The sequence below is a fragment of the Pristiophorus japonicus genome, chromosome 6, assembly GCF_044704955.1.
Source record: "Pristiophorus japonicus isolate sPriJap1 chromosome 6, sPriJap1.hap1, whole genome shotgun sequence".
Taxonomy (NCBI): Eukaryota; Metazoa; Chordata; class Chondrichthyes; family Pristiophoridae; genus Pristiophorus; species Pristiophorus japonicus.
This window is the reverse complement of record NC_091982.1, coordinates 63,424,675-63,444,247: the sequence shown is the minus strand read 5'-3', so window position 1 is coordinate 63,444,247 and position 19,573 is coordinate 63,424,675.

Sequence of the window (19,573 nt, the reverse complement as noted above, 5' to 3'; positions counted from 1 at the left end):
ATCTTATTGAATGGCGGTGCAGGCTCGAAGGGCCGAATGGCCTACTCCTGCACCTATTTTCTATGTTTCTATGTTTCTATCTATCCGACAATGTGGAAAACTGCTCCGGTGTGTCCTATCCACAAAAAGCAGTACAAATCCAATTCATCCAATTATCGCCCCCTCAGTCTACTCAATCATCAGCAAACTGATGGAAGGTTTCATCGACAGTGCTATCAAGCAGCACCAATAACCTGCTCACCGATGCTCAGTTTGGGTTCCGCCAGAACCACTTGGCTCCAGACTTCATTGCAGCCTTGGTCCAAACATGGACAAAAGAGCTGAATTCCAGAGGTGAGGTGAGAGTGACTGGCCTTGACATCAAGGCAGCATTTGATCAAGTGTGGCATCAAGGGGCCCTAGTAAAACTGAAGTCAATGGGAATCAGGAGAAAACTTTCCACAGGCTGGAGTCATACCTAGCACAAAGGAAGTTGGTTGTGGTGGTTGGAGGTCAATCATCACAGCCCCAGGACATCAGTCCAGGAGTTCCTCAGGGCTGTGTCCTAGACCCAACCATCTTCAGCTGCTTCATCAATGAACTTCCCTCCATTATAAGGTCAGAAGTGGGGATGTTCACTGATGTCATTATAGCCGTGATCCTTGAAACCATCGCCGTGCTGCAGTGCAGGAGGTGCCCAGGTCTACCCACATACCTGAAGGAGTTGCTGTGCGCAAATTGGCGGCCATGTTTGTCTACAGACCAACAGTATCAACACTTCCAAACTAATTAATTGGCTGTGAAGCACTTTGAGCTGTTGTTAAAGCTGTGAAGGCACCAGGTAAAACGAGTTTCATTCTTCATGGAGCTGCCCAGTAAGGACAGGAACCCAATTTAAATTTGCATCCCAACGTACTCTGAATTGTTCCTTTTAGGGGTAATGAGAATTTATCCAAAGTTGAATTAATTCCAATCACTTTACTACAATGTGTAATGAACATAAGAAATGGGAACTTAAGAACTCGGAGCAGGAGCAGGCCATACGGCCCCTCGATCCTGCTCTGCCATTCAATAAGATCGTGGCTGATCTTCTACCTCAACTCCACTTTCCCGTCTGATCACCAGATCCCTCAATTCAACTGGAGTCCAAAAATCTATCGATCTCAGCCTTGAATATAGTCAATGACTCAGCATCCACAGCCCTTTGGGGTAGAGATTCACCACCCTCTCAGTGAAGACGAATATTTTCTCACTATTTTTGTCAATATCATAGGCAGTCCCTCGGAATCGAGGAAGACTTGCTTCCACTCCCAAAGTGAGTTCTCTGATGGCTGATCAGTCCAATATGAGAGCCACAGACCCTGTCACAGGTGGGACAGACATTCGTCGAGGGAAGCGGTCGGTGGGACTGGTTTGCCGCGCGTACCTTCCGCTGCCTGCACTTGACCTCTTCATGCTCTTTACGTTGAGACTCGAAGAGCTCAACGCCCTCCCGGATGCACTTTCTCCACCTCAGGCGGTCTTCGGTCAGGGTCTCCCAGGTGTCAGTGGTGATGTCGCACTTTACCAGGGAGGCTTTGAGGGTGTCCTTGTAACGTTTCCGCTGCCCACCTTTGGATCGTTTACCATGAAAGAGCTCCGCATAAAGCATTTCCTTAGGGAGTATCATATCTGGCATGCGAACTATGTAGCCTGCCTGGCGAAGCTGATCAAGTGTGGTCAGTGCTTCAATACTGGGGATGTTAGCCTAGGTGAGGACCCTAATGTTGGAACGCCTGTCCTCCCAGGGAATTTGCAGGACCTTGCGGAGACATCGTTGGTGATATATCTCCATCGTCCATGCCTCAGATCCATACAGGAGGGCGGGTATTACTACAGCTCTGCAGACCATGAGCGTGGTGGTAGATTTGAGGCCCTGATCTTCAAACACTCTTTTCCTCAGATGGCCGAAGGCTGCGCTGACGCACTGGAGGTGATGTTGAATCTCCGCATCAATGTCTGCCTTTGTTGATAAGAGGCTCCCGAGATATGGCAAATGGTCTACGTTGTCGAGGACCGTGCCATGAATCTTGATGATTGGAGGACAGTGCTGTGTAGCGGGGACAGGCTGGTGGAGGACCTTTGTCTTACGGATGTTAAGCGTAAGGCCCATGCCTCAGTGAATACATTGACTGTGTCCTGGAGTTCAGCCTCAGAGTGTGCATAGAAGCAGGCATCGTCCGCGTACTGCAGCTCAACGACAGAGGTTGGGGTGATCTTGGACATGACCTGGAGGCGGCGTAGGTTAAACAGCTTCCCATTGGTCCTGTAGTTTAGTTCCACTCCAGCGGGGAGCTTGTTGATTGTGATGTGGTGCATGGCGGCGAGGAAGATTGAGAAGAGGGTTGGAGCGATGACGCAGCCCTGTTTGACCCCTGTCCGGACGTGAAATAGGTCTGTAATTGATCCGTTGGTAAGGATCATGGCCTGCATGTCGTCGTGAAGCAGGCGAAGAATGTTGTCAAACTTTTGGGGGCATCCGAAACAGAGGAGGACGCTCCATAGACTCTCACGGTTGACAGTGTCAAAGGCTTTTGTAACGTGGAAAAAGGCCATATATGAGGGCTGGCGCTGCTCCCTGCATTTTTCCTGCAGCTGTTGCACTGTAAAGATCATGTCCGTTGTGCCCCGTAGGGGATGCAATCTGCACTGTGATTCCCGGAGGAACTCCTCGGCCACAGGAAGAAGAGGATTGAGGAGAACTCTAGTGATGTAAGGGGTGGTTTGCAGGGGGTCAGCTTTCCCTTCTGACCTTATATGAGCGGTTCCGAATCGCTCCCACACCCTTGGTTTTAGACACTTGAATTATGAAAGGACTGTGACAGAATTGCACAGACAATCGGTTTCAAGGTAGGAAGCAGGTATGGCTTTATTGTGTTTAAAAAGAAGTAAAAGGCACACCTTTAATAACACACACAGACCAACACACACTGAAGGGTACAACACATTGAATAAAATGTCAAATTACAGCCTGTGGGGAAAAGAATACAGCTTAAACTCTAAATGGGGTAAAGAGGAGAATGCAGATACATTGACACAAGTTATCCCAGCCTCCCCCCTCCCAATTCCCCTAACTAACTAAGTTATAGCTCTGAGGGTTCAGGGACTATGCTCACCAATCCCTTTAGACAGTTGCCGGTGAATCATGGTTTCGGGGTTCGCTGCTTGGCCTTCTAGGCGAGCCGCATCCCGGATGGAGGAGAGGACTTCGGACTGCATAGTCTTCAGTTGGAGTGCATCCGTTGATGCGCTAAGTTGCGTTTTGGATGTATGGGGTAAGTACCCACTTTCTTTGGTTAGGAATAGTTTTAGTTAGTCCCTTTTGGTAATTTCTCCCCCGTTGGGTCGTTCAGGAGTAGATTGTAGAGTGGTTGTCAATTTTGTTGCTGACAACCTTCCGTTTCGTGGGCCTCTTACTCGGTCAGTTCTTGATGAGTTCTGGTAGTTTCCTTCACTATTCCATTTCTTCACTGTAGAGGAAGCAGGCTGATTGTGTCTGTGTCTGTGTTCTCGTCTGTGTTCTTGTTCGAGTCTATGTTCTGCTAGTCTTTCCTTGTAAAACTGGGGGATAGATATATCCCAAAAAAAGGCTCCGTTATCTCCCATCAAATCTCTTGGGCTCTGTTTAAACTGTTCTGTCCATTGATTTTCAAATGTCTCCTTTGTCAGCAGTAACTCGATTAGGATGTGAGAATGTGCTATCACTGGTTTTGCATTGTTTTAGGATTGTCCAGTTTTTCTGACCATGATTTCCATTGTGCTTGATTGGGTAATTCGATTAACTCTTTGGGGGTGAATAGCCTGGGATCCTTAATACACTAATTTGCTTCAGAGGTTGGCCCCACCTCCTGTATTTGGTCATTCTTTTTCGCAGCCAAAATGTTGTAGAATCTTAAAATTGATATGCTCCTTCCCATAGATGTTTAGGGGATCGCAAGCTTCTGTAATTTAGGTCCATTTTGAATTCCCTTTCCTATGAGTCCAAACACTGGGGGGGGGGGGGAGGGGGTCTCCATGAATGTATCCCCTTTTATCCCCCGCAGGCTTCGTCTGCCCCTTTAAAATCATTTTAAAAGCCCAGAAAGGGATTCTTCTCCTCTGCAGGGGAAAGGTACCTGGAATCTTTGCGAGATATTGGTAAATTCTACAGTGACAACTTTCCCAATGGCTGATAGCAGGGAGATTCCCCTGTAGTTGCCACAGTCGGACTTGTCCCCTTTTTAAAAAATGTTCACAATCACTGCATCTCTGAGATCTCCAAGCATGCTATCATCCCTCCAGATGAGAGAGATGAGGTCAGGTATCTGCGCCAACAGCACCTCTCTGCCATACTTTAGCGGCTCAGCAGGGATTCCATCCGCAACTGTAGCCTTGTTATTCTTGAGCTGTTTTATGGCTTTGCCTACCTTGTGCAATGTTGGAGTTTCACTGAGTTGGTGGCGGGTCGCATGCTGCGGGATGGAGTCGAGAACACTCGAGTCATAGGCAGAGTCTCGTTTGAGGAGAGCTTCAAAGTGTTCCTTCCATCGGGCCCTGACAGCCTTGGTGTCCTTGATGAGTGTTTCCCCGTTCTTGGCCAGCAGTTGGGTGGGGCCTTGGGAGTTTGGACTGTAGGTGGCCTTGACTGCAGTGAAGAATCCTCGCATATCGTGACTGTCGGCCAGTTGTTGTATCTCCTGTGCTTTCGCCATCCACCACCTGGGTTTTTTGTTGGACCTGAGCCTTGATTCGTCTATAATGTTGTTTTGCAGCACCCGAGTTGGGCTGTTGCTTGAGGCTCAGAAATGCTTTGTGCTTGTGATCTATTAGTTCTTCGATCTCCTGATCATTTTCATCAAACCAGTCCTGATGTTTTCTGGTTGAGTGACCAAGTATCTCTTCACAGGCACTGGTTATAGAGGCCTGGAGGGCAGACCAAGCGCTGTGGGCATTCAGCATCTCAGGGTCATCAAGGCACACCAGATTAGCTGTGAGGCATTGACTGTATAGGGCTCTCTTAGCTGGGTCTCTAAGTGCCCTGGCATTAACTTTTTTGCGGAACTGCTTCTGCTATCCTCTCAATTATTCTTGTATTGGATAGCCAGCTGCACGAGATCATTGGAGCACTGCCCGGCTGCGAAGATTAAAGGGAACATTGGTGAATCCATTTTTCCTCATCCCAGTCCTAAATAGTCTTAATCCTGAGACTATGACCACTTGTTTTAGACTCTCCAGCCAGGGAAACAGCCTCTCAGCAATGTATCACTCAATGTTCTTACAGATGTCAGTCTCCTTTTTCAAGCTGTTACTTAAACTTTACAGCCAGCAATTGCTGCTTAATGAAGAAAGACTTGCATTTCTATATATTGCCTTTCATGGCTTCAGGACATCCCAAAGCGAATTTGCGCACAGCAAGCTCCCGCAAACAGCAATGTGATGATGACCAGATAATCTGTTTTTTAGTGCCGTTGGTTGAACGATAAATATTGGCCAGTACACCAGGCAGAACTCCCTGCTCTTCGAAATAGTGGCGTGGGATCTTTTACTGTGAGTGAGATGGGGCCCTGGTGAGACGCACCTGGTGTGTTGTGTACAGGAAGGATATACTTGCCAAAGAGAAAGTGCAACAAAGATTCACCAGACTGATTCCTGGAATGGGGGGATTGTCCTATGAGGAGAGATTGAGTAGACTAGGCCTATATTCTCTAGAGTTTAGAAGAATGAGAGGTGCTCTCATTGAAACATACAAAATTCTTACAGGTCTTGACAGGGTAGATACAGGGAGGATGTTTCCCTCTGGCTGGGGAGTCTAGAACCGGGGGTCAGAGTCTCAGAATAAGGGGTCAGCCATTTAGGACTGAGATGAGGAGAAATTTATTCACTCAGAGGTGGTGAATCTTTGTAATTCTCTGCCTCAGAGGGCTGTGGATGCTCAGTCATTGAGTATATTCAAGACAGAGATCGATAGATTTTTGGATATTATGGGAATTAAGGGATATGGGAACAGTGCAGGCAAGTGGAGTTGAGGTCGAAGATCAACCATGATCTTATTGAATGGTGGAGCAGGCTCGAGTTGCTGAATGGCCTACTCCTGCTCCTAATTCTTATGTTCTTTTACATCCACCTGAGAGGGCAGAGATGACCTCAGTTTAACATGTCATCTGAAAGATAACACCTCTGACAGTGCAGCGCTCCCTCGGTACAGCACTGGGTGTGTCAGCCTGGATTTTGTGCTCAAGTTTGTGAAGTGGGTCTTGAACCCACAACCTTCTGACCATGAGGCGAGAGTGCCACCCACTGAGCCACGGCTAACACCTGCCCACAGCATAATTTTTCCGATGTTGGTCTCCCAGCTTGAAGTCACCTTGGCGGAGAGCTCATTACGCATGTCCCAGCATGCGCTGTGCGTGATGTTCTGGGTTGTCGAATATTACGACTGGAAGATCCTGTACAGCAGGCGCCAGAATCCATGACGCATGCCGTGGACTCCTCACTGAGAGCTGGTGGCAGATGATGACCCATTATGACCCGAGCTGTTGGAATGTCTTGGGCAGGGTGCCAGTGGGACCTCACTGCGGCCAATGTGGATCGGAGAGTTGCGGGAGCGTCACGGTCCGTCCCCTTGCACACAGACCGCCCCCCCCCGCCACCGCCCAGATTTTCCGCAACCACGGATCTGGCTGTGCGTGGGATCCCTCGCGATCTCGGAAAATTCCTCCCCCTCATGCTGTCGGTAGCAAGCCTTCCACTCCGGCCACTGCTACACACCAGCTGCAGTCCCTGCAGTGCCAAACAAAATGTACTGCTTCAATTGGCAGGGAAAGTGCACTTTTATTACACCCTTGAGCTATAGACTGGAATGAAAAAGCAAGGAACTGTGCAACACTGACTTAAATGATCAGTGGCTAATGTTTTGCTGTTTATGTTATCAATAAATCTCTGCATTGCTTGTCCATTACAGTTCATTTCACCAATACTGTTGTTAAGGATCTCTTCAGCAGTGCTATCTCGAATGAAATAGACTAAGTTCCAAATATTCTTCCAATATCTGTTACATTACTCTCACTAGGGCATAAATTGAACACACCAATGCAAAACAGGAACAATACTAATCCATTTAGCACAGCGGAGGCTTGCTCCCGGTGTGCATGTTTTTAGGCCACTAATAAATTGGACGAGGTCTTCTTGATTAGGTGGCCCCAGCAATACGTTACGTTCATTAAGTACTCTATCCAGTGAATCCTACCTCCTTTTGCTCTGCGATCGAGTATCGGAGCCTTCAGATGTCACAGTCCAAATCTCTGGAGTTGCCTTCTGATATGGTGCTGTCCTCCAGCCTTTAAAAGCCTCATCAAGTCCACCAGCTCGACCATACATCGTTTCTTACTTTACTACTCCTGCTCTTGGTCTTTTGTTTGTTCTCAAGCTGAGGCAAGGACGCATTTATGGCCCGAGCCTAGTCGCCTAGAGAAGGTGGTAGTGAATGGATCCCTGCTTATGACCGAGTGGCTTCCCAGTTCAACTCAGAGGGGCATTAAGAGCATAAGAACATAACAATTAGGAGCCGGAGTAGGTCTTTTGGCCCCTCAAGCCTGCTCTGCCATTTAATAAGAGCATGGTCGATCTTCGACCTCAACTCCACTTTCCTGCCCGATCTCCGTATCCCTTAATTCCCCCAGAATCCAAAAATCTATGCCTTGTCATCGACTCAGCATCCCCAGCCCTCTGGGGTAGAGAATGCCAAAGATTCACAACCCTCTGAGAAAAGAAATTCCTCCTCATCTCAGTCTTAAATAGCTGACCCCGTATCCTGAGAATGTGCTCCCTAGATCTGGACTCTCCAGCCAGAGGAAACATCCTCTCAGCATGTACTCTGTCAATCCCTTTCATCCTCCAGGAATGAGTGATCATAACATGGTTGAATTTCAAATTCAGTTGGAGGATGAGAAAGATAGATCCCTAACCAGTGTCTGAAGCTTAAATAAAGGAGTCGAGAAAGGTATGAAGGCAAAGTTGGCTAAAGTGGACTAGAAAAATAGATTAAAGAGTGGGCCGGTTGATGAGCAGTGGCAGTCATTTAAGGAGAGATTTCGTAACTCTCAACAAAAATATATCTTGATGAGAAGGAAAGGCTGTAAGAGAAGGGATAACCATCCGTGGCGCACTAAGAAAAAAAGGGATGGTATCAAATTGAAAGCAAGGGCATACAATGTGGCCAAGACTAATGGCAGGCCAGAGGATTGGGAAACTTTTAAAAGCCTGCAAATAACAACTAAAAAAATAATAGAGAGGGAAGATAGATTATGAAAGTAAATTAGCACAAAATATAAAAACAGATAGTAAGAGTTTCTACAGGTACATAAAAAGGAAAAGAGTGGCTAAAGTAAATGTTGGCCCCTTAGAGGATGAGACTGGGGAATTAATAATGGGGAACAGGGAAATGGCAGAGACTCTGAACAAATATTTTGTATTGGTCTTTACAGTAGAAGACACTAAAAACATCCCAATGGAGGATAATCAAGGGGTTATAGGGACAGAGGAACTTAATACAATCACTAAAGAAGTAGTACTCGTTAAAATAATGGGACTAAAGGTGAACAAGTCCCCTGGACCTGATGGCTTACATCCCAGAGTCTTAAAAGAAGTGGCTGCAGAGATAGTGGATGCATTGGTTGTCATCTACCAAAATTCCCTGGATTCTGGGGAGGTCCCAGCAGATTGGACAACCGCAAATGTAACGCCCCTATTTAAAAAAGAGGCAGAGAAAATGCAGGAAACTAGATCGGTTAGCCTAACATCTGTTGTTGGGAAAATGCTGGAGTCCATTATTAAGGAAGCAGTCGCAGGACATTTGGAAAAGCATAATTCAATCAAGCAGAGTCAGCATGGTTTTATGAAAGGGAAATCATGTTTGACAAATTTGCTGAAGTTCTTTGAGGATGTAACGAGCAGGGTGGATAAGGGGGAAACAGTGGATGTGGACTATTTGGATTTCCAGAAGGCATTCAATACGGTGCCACATAAAAGGTTACTGCACAAGATAAAAGTTCACGGGGTTGGGGGTAATATATTAGCATGGATTGAGAATTGGCTGACTAACAGAAAACAGAGAGTTGGGATAAACGGGTAATTTTTCAGTTGGCAAACTTTATCTAGTGGGACGCCGCAGGGATCGGTGCTGGGGCCTCAACTATTTACAATCTATATTAACGATTTGGCTGAAGGGACCGAGTGTAATTTAGCCAAGTTTGCTGATGATATAAAGATGGGTGGGAAAGCAAATTGTGAGGAGGACATAAAAAATCTGCAAAGGGATACAGACAGGCTAAGTGAGTGGACAGATGGAGTATAATGTAGGAAAATGTGAGGTTATCCACTTTGGCAGAAAAAATAGAAAATCAGATTATAAGTTAAATGGAGAAAAATAGCAAAGTGCTGCAATACAGAGGGACCTGGGGGTCCTTGTGCATGAAACACAAAAATTAGTATGCAGGGACAACAAGTAATCAGGAAGGCAAATGGAATTTTGGCCTTTACTGTAAGGGGATAGAGTATAAAAGCAGAGAAGTCCTGCTACTACTGTACAGAGTATTAGTGAGGCCACACCTAGAGTACTGCGTGCAGTTTTGGTCTCCGAATGTAAGGAAGGATATACTTGCATTGGAGGCTGTTCAGAGAAGGTTCACTAGGGTGATTCCGGAGATGAGGAGGTTGATTTATGAATATAGGTTGAATAGGTTGTGACTATACTCATTGGAGTTCAGTGGAATGTGAGGTGATCTTATCGAAACATATAAGATAATGAGGAGGCTCGACAGGAGGCCCACTCATAGGGGAAACTAAAACTAGGGGGCATAGCCTCAGAATAAGGAGTTGCCCAATTAAAACTGAGATGAGAAGCAATTTCTTCTCCTCGAGGGTTGTACATCTGTGGAATTCTCTGCCCCAGAGAGCTGTGGAGGCTGGGTCATTGAATATATTTAAGGCGGAGATAGACAGATTTTTGAGCAATAAGGGAATAAAGGGTTATGGGGAGCGGGCAGGGAAGTGGAGCTGAGTCCATGACCTTATTAAATGGCGGAGCAGGCTCGAGGGGTCCAATGGCCTACTCCAGCTCCTATTTCTTGTGTTCTTGTGTTCAGATTTCTATACAGTTCAATGAGATCACCTCTCGTTGTTCTAAACTCCAGAGAGTAAAGGCCCATTCTACACAATCTCTCCTTATAGGACAGCCCTCTCATCCCAGAAATCAATCCAGTGAACCTTCATTAAACCCTCTCTGAGGCAAGTATATCCTTCGTTAGGTAAGGAGACCAAAACTGTACACAATCCTCCAGGTGTGTCTCAAAAAAAGGCTAATATAATTGCAGCAAGACTTTCTTACTCTTATAATGCAACCCCCTTGCAATAAAGGCCAACATACCATTTGTTTTTCTAATTGCTTGCTGAACCTGCATGCTAACTGATTGAGTCAATAATGACCAGAATTGCGAGTAGGCCAGATCGGGTAGGGGTTGCAGATCCTGTGCCTGAAGGATGTAATTGAACCTGTTGAGCTTTCATAGTCTTCTGATCCAGATCGAGCCAGCAAATGACTCAATTTATTGACTTCAATTTCAAAAACTTGCTGTGTCCGGATTTGAACTAAGGACCTCCGGATTGTTAGTCCAGTACCATTAGCTCTGAACCTTCCCCTTCCCTGTGGCACATTGGATGTTGTGTACATTGAAGGTGCTGTATCAATGTAAATAATTGTTGCTGTCATGAAAAAACCCTGTTTCCCTCGTCCTGCAAAAGTGAAACTTACCTCATTTCAAATTGAGTTGTTGAATTTGTTGAAGTTAGTTTTGCACTTCCACATCGATTTCTCTCATTCCGCTGATTGTTTTTCGTCCATTCCCTGACTTTGTTAAGATTAAGTTGTTCATCGTGAGCATCATTTCTTCGATAACCCATACGATAAAGGAGAAAGAAGCCCGGCAGCGGCACTCTCTAACACTTCACAGCAAAGTTACCTGTTACTTAGATGTGACCTTTCTCGAAAAATATGTTTATTTTCTTTCTCTCCCTTTGTCGCTCTCTCGACGAGACTCGAGGTGCTCAGCGCCCTCCCGGATGCTCTTCCTCAAATTCCGAGCTTCCAATCCGAACTTCGTGGTAGGGCTGAAGGGAAAAGGAACTGGCGTTGAAGAGCTGAGGTGGTCAGAGCAGAAACGATGATGGACAATGGGCATGAACAGCACCAAATGATGACAAGTCATTCTCCTTCATCATTTGCAACTCCCGTGACATCCCTCTCGGTAAATCAGTAGAGAGAGGAAGAAAGAACTTGCATTTATCATCATCATCATCATCATAGGCAGTCCCTCGGAATCGAGGAAGACTTGCTTCCACTCTAAAAATCAGTCCTTCGGTGGCTGAACAGTGCAATATGGGAATTACAGTCCCTGTCACAGGTGGGACAGACAGCAGTTGAAGGAAAGGGAGGGTGGGACAGGCTTGTCACACACTCCTTTCGCTGCCTGCGCTTGCTTTCTGCATGCTCTCGGCGACGAGACTCGAGGTGCCCAGCGCCCTCCTGGATGCACTTTCTCCACTTAGGGCAGTCTTTGGCCAGGGTCTCCCAGGTGTCGGTGGGGAAATTGCATTTTATTAAGGAGGCATTGTGGAAGTCCTTGAAAGGTTTCCTCTGCTCACCTTTGGCTCTCTTGCCGTGAAGGAGTTCCAAGTAGAGCGCTTGCTTTGGGAGTCTCGTAGCAGGCATGCGAACGATGTGGCCGGCCCAGCGGAGCTGATCGAGTGTGGTCAGTGCTTTAATGCTGGAGATGTTGGCCTGGTCGAGGATGCTAATGTTGGTGCGTCTGTCCTCCCAGGAGATTTGCAGGATCTTGCGGAGACATTGTTAGTGGTATTTCTCCAGCGACTTGATCAAGCTGTGATCCTTACCAACGGATCCATTACAGACCCAATCATCATCATAGGCGGTCCCTCGAACCAGGATGATTTGCTTCCACACCAAAAGGGATGAGTTCGAAGATGTTTCAATGAAGGACCCGATAGCCAGTCCTGAACTCCAGGGGTGGAAGATGCCTGTGCGTGGATTTTTTTAACGTGTGGTGGCCGTTGCACACCAGCCACCGCACGGGCTTGACAGAGCTAGGTTTTGGTTCAGTGGCAAGACGACTATAGACCAGCTCTGCTGCACGGTGTGAGCTGGTCCGTGCTGCCCCTGGGCCCTCAGCTCTTCTGGACCCCGTACCCTCATTTGCTGCACCTCTACTATGATCGCTTGCCGCTCCTCCACCACAAAATATTTGCTGCACCTCCGCCATGATCACTCGCCGAATTTCAGCCACAATCTCTCATCGCTCCTCTGCCCGAAACATTCGCCGCACCTCCGCCACGATCACTCGCTGAATCTCAGCCACGAACTTTCACTGCTCATCCGGCCCGACCTTCCTGCTTCTCTGCTGTACCTGGGCCCCGCCGATGTTCCTGCCCACACTCCAAACAGCGACCTGGGTTTTGATGACATCACCCAGTCGCCCACCTTGAAATCGTCGCACACTTGGAATGGCTCGCGGTGAAAGTTGTAGTGTTATGGCCACGGTGTTCCAGGGCCCACGCTCCAGCTCTTTTATATCCCTGACCTGCAGTGTTGTCCTGTCACAGGTCGGGGTGCTGGTGCCATTCACGACCTTCGGATGACCCAAAGCGCTTTACCGCCGAAGAGTTACTTTTATACCGCAGACACTGTTGCAATGTAGGAAAATGACAGACAATTTTCGCATAGCAACATCCCACAGCACAGAAACAACACATTCGGTCCAATTGATCTATGCTCCACTCGAGCCTCCTCCCATCTTTCCCTATCTAACTCTATCAGCATAACCCTCTATTCCCTTCTCCATGTTTGTCCAGCCTCCCCTTAAATGCATCGATACTATTCGCCTCAACCATTCCCTGTGGCAGCGAGTTCCATATTCTCATCACTCTCTGGGTAAAGAGGTTTCTTCTGAATTCCCCATAGGATTTCTTGGTGACTATCTTATATTGATGACCTCGAGTTATGCTCTTCACCACAAGTGGAAACACTCTCTCTGTATCCACTCTATCAAAACCTTTCATAATTTTAAAGACCTCTATTGGCTCACCCCTCAGCCTTCTTTTTTCAAGAGAAAAGAGATCCAACCTGTTCATCCTTTCCTGATCTGTATACCCTCGCATTTCTGGTATCATCCTTGTAAATCTTCTCTGCACTCTCTCCAGTGCCTCTATATCCTTTTTATAATATGGTGACCAAAACTGTACGCAATGCTCCAAGTATGGTCTAACCAAGGTTCGATACAGGTTTAGCATAACTTCCCTACTTTTCAATTCTATCCCCCTACGTCTTCTGGGATCTGGGACAGAGGGCAGGAGACCTTCTTCAAACAGAGGTTTGCGAGTCTTTGGGATTCAGGGTTAGTGGTTGAGAAAGGCTAGATCCACATTCAAGATTAGATTGGAGAGGTGGTTGAAGGAAAAGGGGTTGAAGGAAAGGGAAGAGGGCGGGTAAATGTGATTAGCTCTGTTTGCCTGTATTGAGGGTAAACACTAACATGGACTGGTTGGGCTGACATGACTGTTTCCATGTTGTGACCTCTAGGTATTGACAGGCAGTTTCCCCAGTGTCAACAGTACCACCCTCTATTGAATGCTCTCCAATAACCGCGACTCACTCCTTTCCCATTTTTACAGTGTGCTCACTCTGTTAATGACATTGAACGTGAGTACTGTCCGAATTGACACTTCGTGTCCACTTTAACCGAAGCTGTTGTCGAGTACATGATTGTACATTTCAGGCAACTGGAAGACATGGAAACATCAGTAAAAGGATGCAGGTCACATCAGGGCACGTTAAATCGGTAGAAAAGTTAAATCAAGGCTTGTAATCATTGACTGAAGTTAAATACTGAGAATAGTCCACTGCAAAATTAAAGAGCTTTCCTCTTATAAACCAGCGAATCTATCAATCTGCCAATATTGCTAACAAAAGGCTTTAAGAACATAAGAAATTAAGAAATAGGAGCAGGAGAAGGCCATATGGCCCCTTGAGCCTGCTCCACCATTTAACACTGTCATGTATCTTACAATATTATATATAACTGTATCCTAACATGCTATACATGACTGTAATAAGATATGACCTGTAACCACCAGCATACCTTACCACCAGGGGTGCAGTTGCAAGAGACAGGTATATAAGGACAAGTCTCAGGCAAGTGCAGCATTCCAGAGCTGTGAAATAAAGGTGCAGGTCCAGAGTGACCTTGACTTCACTACATGCCTCGTGTGAAACTGTACTGAGGGGACAGGACTTTACAGTGGCGATGAGTTACAGGATTACAGAATCCACAGAATGGCGAACAACGGATCAGATGAAAAGTACAATGCGGGAGACAATTGGGAGGACTTTATAGAAAGGCTCCAGCAAAGCTTTGTAACCAAAGACTGGTTAGGCGACGATAAGGCAGACAAGAGAAGAGCCCATCTCTTGACCAGCTGTGGCTCGAAAACATACGCTTTAATGAAGGATCTGTTGGCACCCAAGAAACCAGCAAGCAAGTCGTTTGAAGAATTGAGCACACTGGTAAGAGACCACCTGAAGCCAGCGAGCAGCCTATACATGGCCAGACACAGGTTCTACAACTACAGACGTCGTATGGGCCAGAGTATACCCGACTTTGTGGCGGAACTTCGGAGGTTGGCTAGTTTATGTGAGTTCTCCGATGAACTGAGGAGAGAAATGCTGAGAGACTTTTTCATTGAAGGAATAGGCCACGCAGGCATATTCCGAAAGCTCATAGAGACCAAGAACCTGACCTTAGAGGCAGCAGCACTGGTTGCACAGACATTCTTGGTAGGGGAAGGAGAAACAAGGTTGATTTACAATGCAGGTATGACAACTAACGAAATATCGGAACAAGACGTTCACAGCACGAAACAAGCTGCTACCCCCACACACAGACAAAACCGGGAGAACAGGCTCTCGACAGCAGGCAGAAGCCATCAAGGGCCACAGGAACGGCCGTTCACAACTCATCAACCCACAATGCGAGCAATCAACTACAAACTGAGAGAAGCTAAAGAGAGATCAGCCAGACGCAGCTCATTCTTTGGGAACACTTTGAACAATGGAACAGGTCTGTGCTGGAGGTGTGGGGGTGGGCACTCGACAAGGGGATGTCGATTTCAGCAGGCTGTTTGCAGAAATTGTGAATATACAGGGCATTTGGCCCGCATGTGCAAAAAAACGGCAGCTCGGTTGGTTTACGAATCGGATGGGTAGGAAAGCAGACCAGAAGATGGTGGGGACAGTACCCGGGACACCAATGTACAGCGGGTCAACACGATCAATGGCCGCTGCTCCTACAACAGGATGCCTCCTATAATGATGAGGGTCCTACTCAAAGGGATATCTGTCAACATGGAGCTGGATACGGGAGCGAGTCAATCTCTCATGGGCGTTCAACAATTTGAACAACTGTGGCCGCATAAAAGAGACAGACCAAAACTCACAAGGGTCGACACCAAACTAAGGACCTACACCAAAGAAATCGTACCAGTCCTTGGCAGCGCCATGCTCTCTGTCACACACAACGGGACAGTGAACCGACTTCCCCTGTGGATTGTCCCCGGAGACCCCCCAGCACTGCTGGGGAGAAGCTGGCTGGCAAAACTAAACTGGAAATGGGGTGATGTCCATGCCATGTCATTAGAGGAACGGACCTCCTGCTCAACAGTTATAAAGCGATTTGAACATCTCTTTCAGCCAGGTGTGGGCACTTTCAAAGGGACCAAAATCAAAATCTACATCACACAGGAGGTTAGACCGGTCCATCACAAGGCCAGAGCTGTACCCTATGTGATGAGGGAAAAGATTGAACACGAACTAGACAGGCTTCTGTGGGAAGGTATTATATCACCTGTGGAATTTAGCGACTGGGCAAGTCCCATCATCCCAGTCATGAAGCCTGATGGATCCATACGAATATGTGGGGACTACAAATCTACAAATCTCCCGACAGGACCAGTACCCGCTGCCCAGAGCTGAGGTCTTATTTGCCACATTGGCTGGAGGTAAACTTTTCTCAAAATTAGACCTCACATCTGCTTATATGACGCAAGAATTGACCGAGGAATCCAAGCTACTCACCACCATCAACACACATCGAGGCCTTTTCATGTACAATCGATGCCCATTTGGCATCAGGTCGGCAGCTGCCATATTCCAGCGCAACATGGAGAGTCTGCTCAAGTCCATCCCGGGTACGGTTGTATTTCAAGACGACATACTTATCACGGGCAGGGACACCGACTCCCATCTCTGTAATTTAGAGGAAGTACTAAAGCGGTTGGATCGGGTAGGCCTACGAATCAAGAAGCCCAAGAGCCTGTTTCTCGCACCCAAGGTTGAATTTTTGGGCAGAAGGATTGCCGCTGATTGAATCCGCCCAACAGAGTCCAAAACAGAAGCAATTCGCCTGGCACCCAGGCCCTGGAATGTCTCAGAACTGCTCGCCTTTCTCGGGCTACTCAATTGCTTTGGAAACTTTATGCAGAACTTAAAACACTGCTGGAACCTCTCCACGTGCTACTCAGGAAGGGGTGCGATTGGTTTTGGGGGGGCGCCCAGGAACGCGCCTTCAATAAGGCACGCAACCTTCTGTGTTCCAACAATGTTTTGATTTTCTTTGACCCAGGTAAAAAGCGAGTTCTCACATGCGATGCATCAGCGTATGGGGTCGGATGCGTTTTGCAACATGTCAATAGTGCGGGAAAATTACAACCCATAGCTTATGCCTCCAGGTCACTTTCGCGGGTGGAGCACGGGTACGGAATGGTAGAGAAGGAGGTGCTTGCGTGCGTGTACGGTGTCAAAAAGATGCACCAATACCTTTTCGGGGCCAAGTCCACGTTAGAAACCGACCACAAGCCCATCACGTCCCTCCTATCCGAGAGCAAGGCAATAAACGCCAATGCCTCAGTGTGAATTCAACGGTGGGCACTCATGCTGGCGTCCTACGACTATACCATAAGGCACAGACCCGGCACAACTTTGCCGACGCGCTCAGCAGGCTACCCCTGGCAACCACGGAAGGGTCTGACGAACAGGGCTGTGAAATAGTCATGGCAATCAATGCATTTGAGTCCACAGGTTCGCCCATGATGGCTCGCCAAATCAGAGTCTGGACAGCCTGCGACCCCACGTTATCTTTAGTAAAAAGATGTGTGCCTGCCCCGAGGAATTAAAACCCTTTCACAGGCGCATGCATGAGCTATCACTACAAGCAGACTGCCTGATGTGGGGCAGCCGAGTAGTCATGCCTCTGCGAGGCAGAGAGGCATTTGTCCGGGAGCTCCAGCGCGAGCACCCGGGGATCGTTCTCATGAAGGCCATAGCCAGATCCCACGTTTGGTGGCCTGGTGTTGACGTGGACTTGGAGCTCTGCATCCGAAGATGCACCATTTGTGCCCAACTCAGCAATGCCCCCAGGGAGGCTCCACTGAGCCCTTGGTCCTGGCCTAGCAAACCGTGGTCGCGGGTGCACTTGGACTATGCGGACCCATTCATGGACAAAATATTCCTCGTAGTTGTAGATGCATTTTCAAATTGGATCGAATGCACCATTTTAAACTCGAGCACAACCTCCACCACTGTGGAAAGCCTTGCAACCATGTTTGCAACGCACGGAATCCCTGACATATTGGTCAGTGACAATGGTCCGTGCTTCACCAGCGCAGAATTCCAACGCTTTATAATTGACCACGGCATAAATCACGTCAAGACGGCACCGTTCAAGTCGGCCTCCAACGGCCAGGCGGAAAGAGCAGTGCAAATCATTAAACAAGGCATGCTTAAAATCCAAGATCCCACGCTGCAGGGTCACCTGTCGCGACTGCTGCTGGCATACAGATCTCGTCCGCACTCACTGACTGGGATCCCCCCCCGCGCAACTGTTGATGAAAAGGACTTTAAAAACAAGGCTCTCATTAATCCTCCCAGACATGCACAAAATTGTTGAGGCAAAGTGCCGTAAGCTGACTGAGTACCATGACAGAAATTCGAGGGGGAGATGGAATGAGATAGGGGACAAAGTGTTTGTACTAAACTATGGCAGGGGTACCAAATGGCTTGCAGGGACAGTAACGGGCAAGGAAGGAAACAGGCTACTGGTAGTACAAATGGACAATGGAAAAACCTGCCGGAGGCATGTAAACCAAGTCAAAAGCAGATTTACCAACAACACTGCGGAACCAGAGGCAGACTACAATGTGGAACTCGCACCACACCTGGTGGACAGACAGAGGGAACAACCTGAGGAAAGAGCAATCCCAACAGACAGCCCAGGCGAGTCAACAACAATCACACCAATTGAAACAGATAGCCCAGGCGAGATACCAGCAACCACACCCAAAGAAAAACAGACACCAATGCAAACAACTGAACCACAACTCAGACGCTCCACGCAAGAGCGTAGACCACCTGAGAGACTGAACCTATAAAGACAATAAGACCTTGGGGGAGGGTGATGTCATGTATCTTACATTATTATATATAACTGTATCCTAACATGCAATACATGACTGTAATAAGATATGACCTGTAACCACCAGCATACCTTACCACCAGGGGTGCACTTGCAAGAGACAGGTATATAAGGACAGGTCTCAGGCAAGTGCAGCATTCCAGAGCTGTGAAATAAAGATGCAGGTCCAGAGTGACCTTGACTTCACTGCATGCCTCGTGTGAATCTGTACTGAGGGGACAGGACTTTACAAATACGATCATGGCTGATCCAATCATGGACTCAGGTCCACTGCCCTGCCTGCTCCCCATAACCCCTTATTCCCTTATCGTTTAAGAAACTGTCTCTTTCTGTCTTAAATTTATTCAATGTCCCGGCTTCCACAGCTCTCTGAGGCAATATGCCCTCTAGTTCGAGTCTCCCCTATCATTGGAAACATCCTTTCTGTATCCACCTTGTCAAGCCCCCTCATAATCTTATACATTTCGATAAGATCACCTCTCATCTTTCTGAATTCCAGTGAGTAGAGGTCCAACCTACTCAACCTTTCCTCATAAGTCAACCCCCTCATCTCTCTAATCAACCTAATGAACCTTTTCTGAACTGCCTCCAAAGCAAATATATCCTTTCGTAAATATGGAAACTAAAACTGCACGCAGTATTCCAGGTATGGTCTCACCAATACCCTGTACAGTTGTAGAAGACTTCCCTGCTTTTATACTGTTTCCTCTTTGCAATAAAGGCCAAGATTCCATTGGCCTTCCTGATCACTTGCTGTGCACGCATACTATCCTTTTGTGTTTCATGCACAATACCCCCAGGTCCCGCTGTACTGCAGCATTTTACAATCTTTCTCCATTTAAATAATAACATGCTCTTTGATTTTTTTCTGCCAAAGTGCATGACCTCACACTTTCCAACATTATACTCCATCTGCCAAATTTTGGCCACTCACTTAGCCTGTCTATGTCCTTCTGCAGATTTTGTGTGTCCTCCTCAAACAT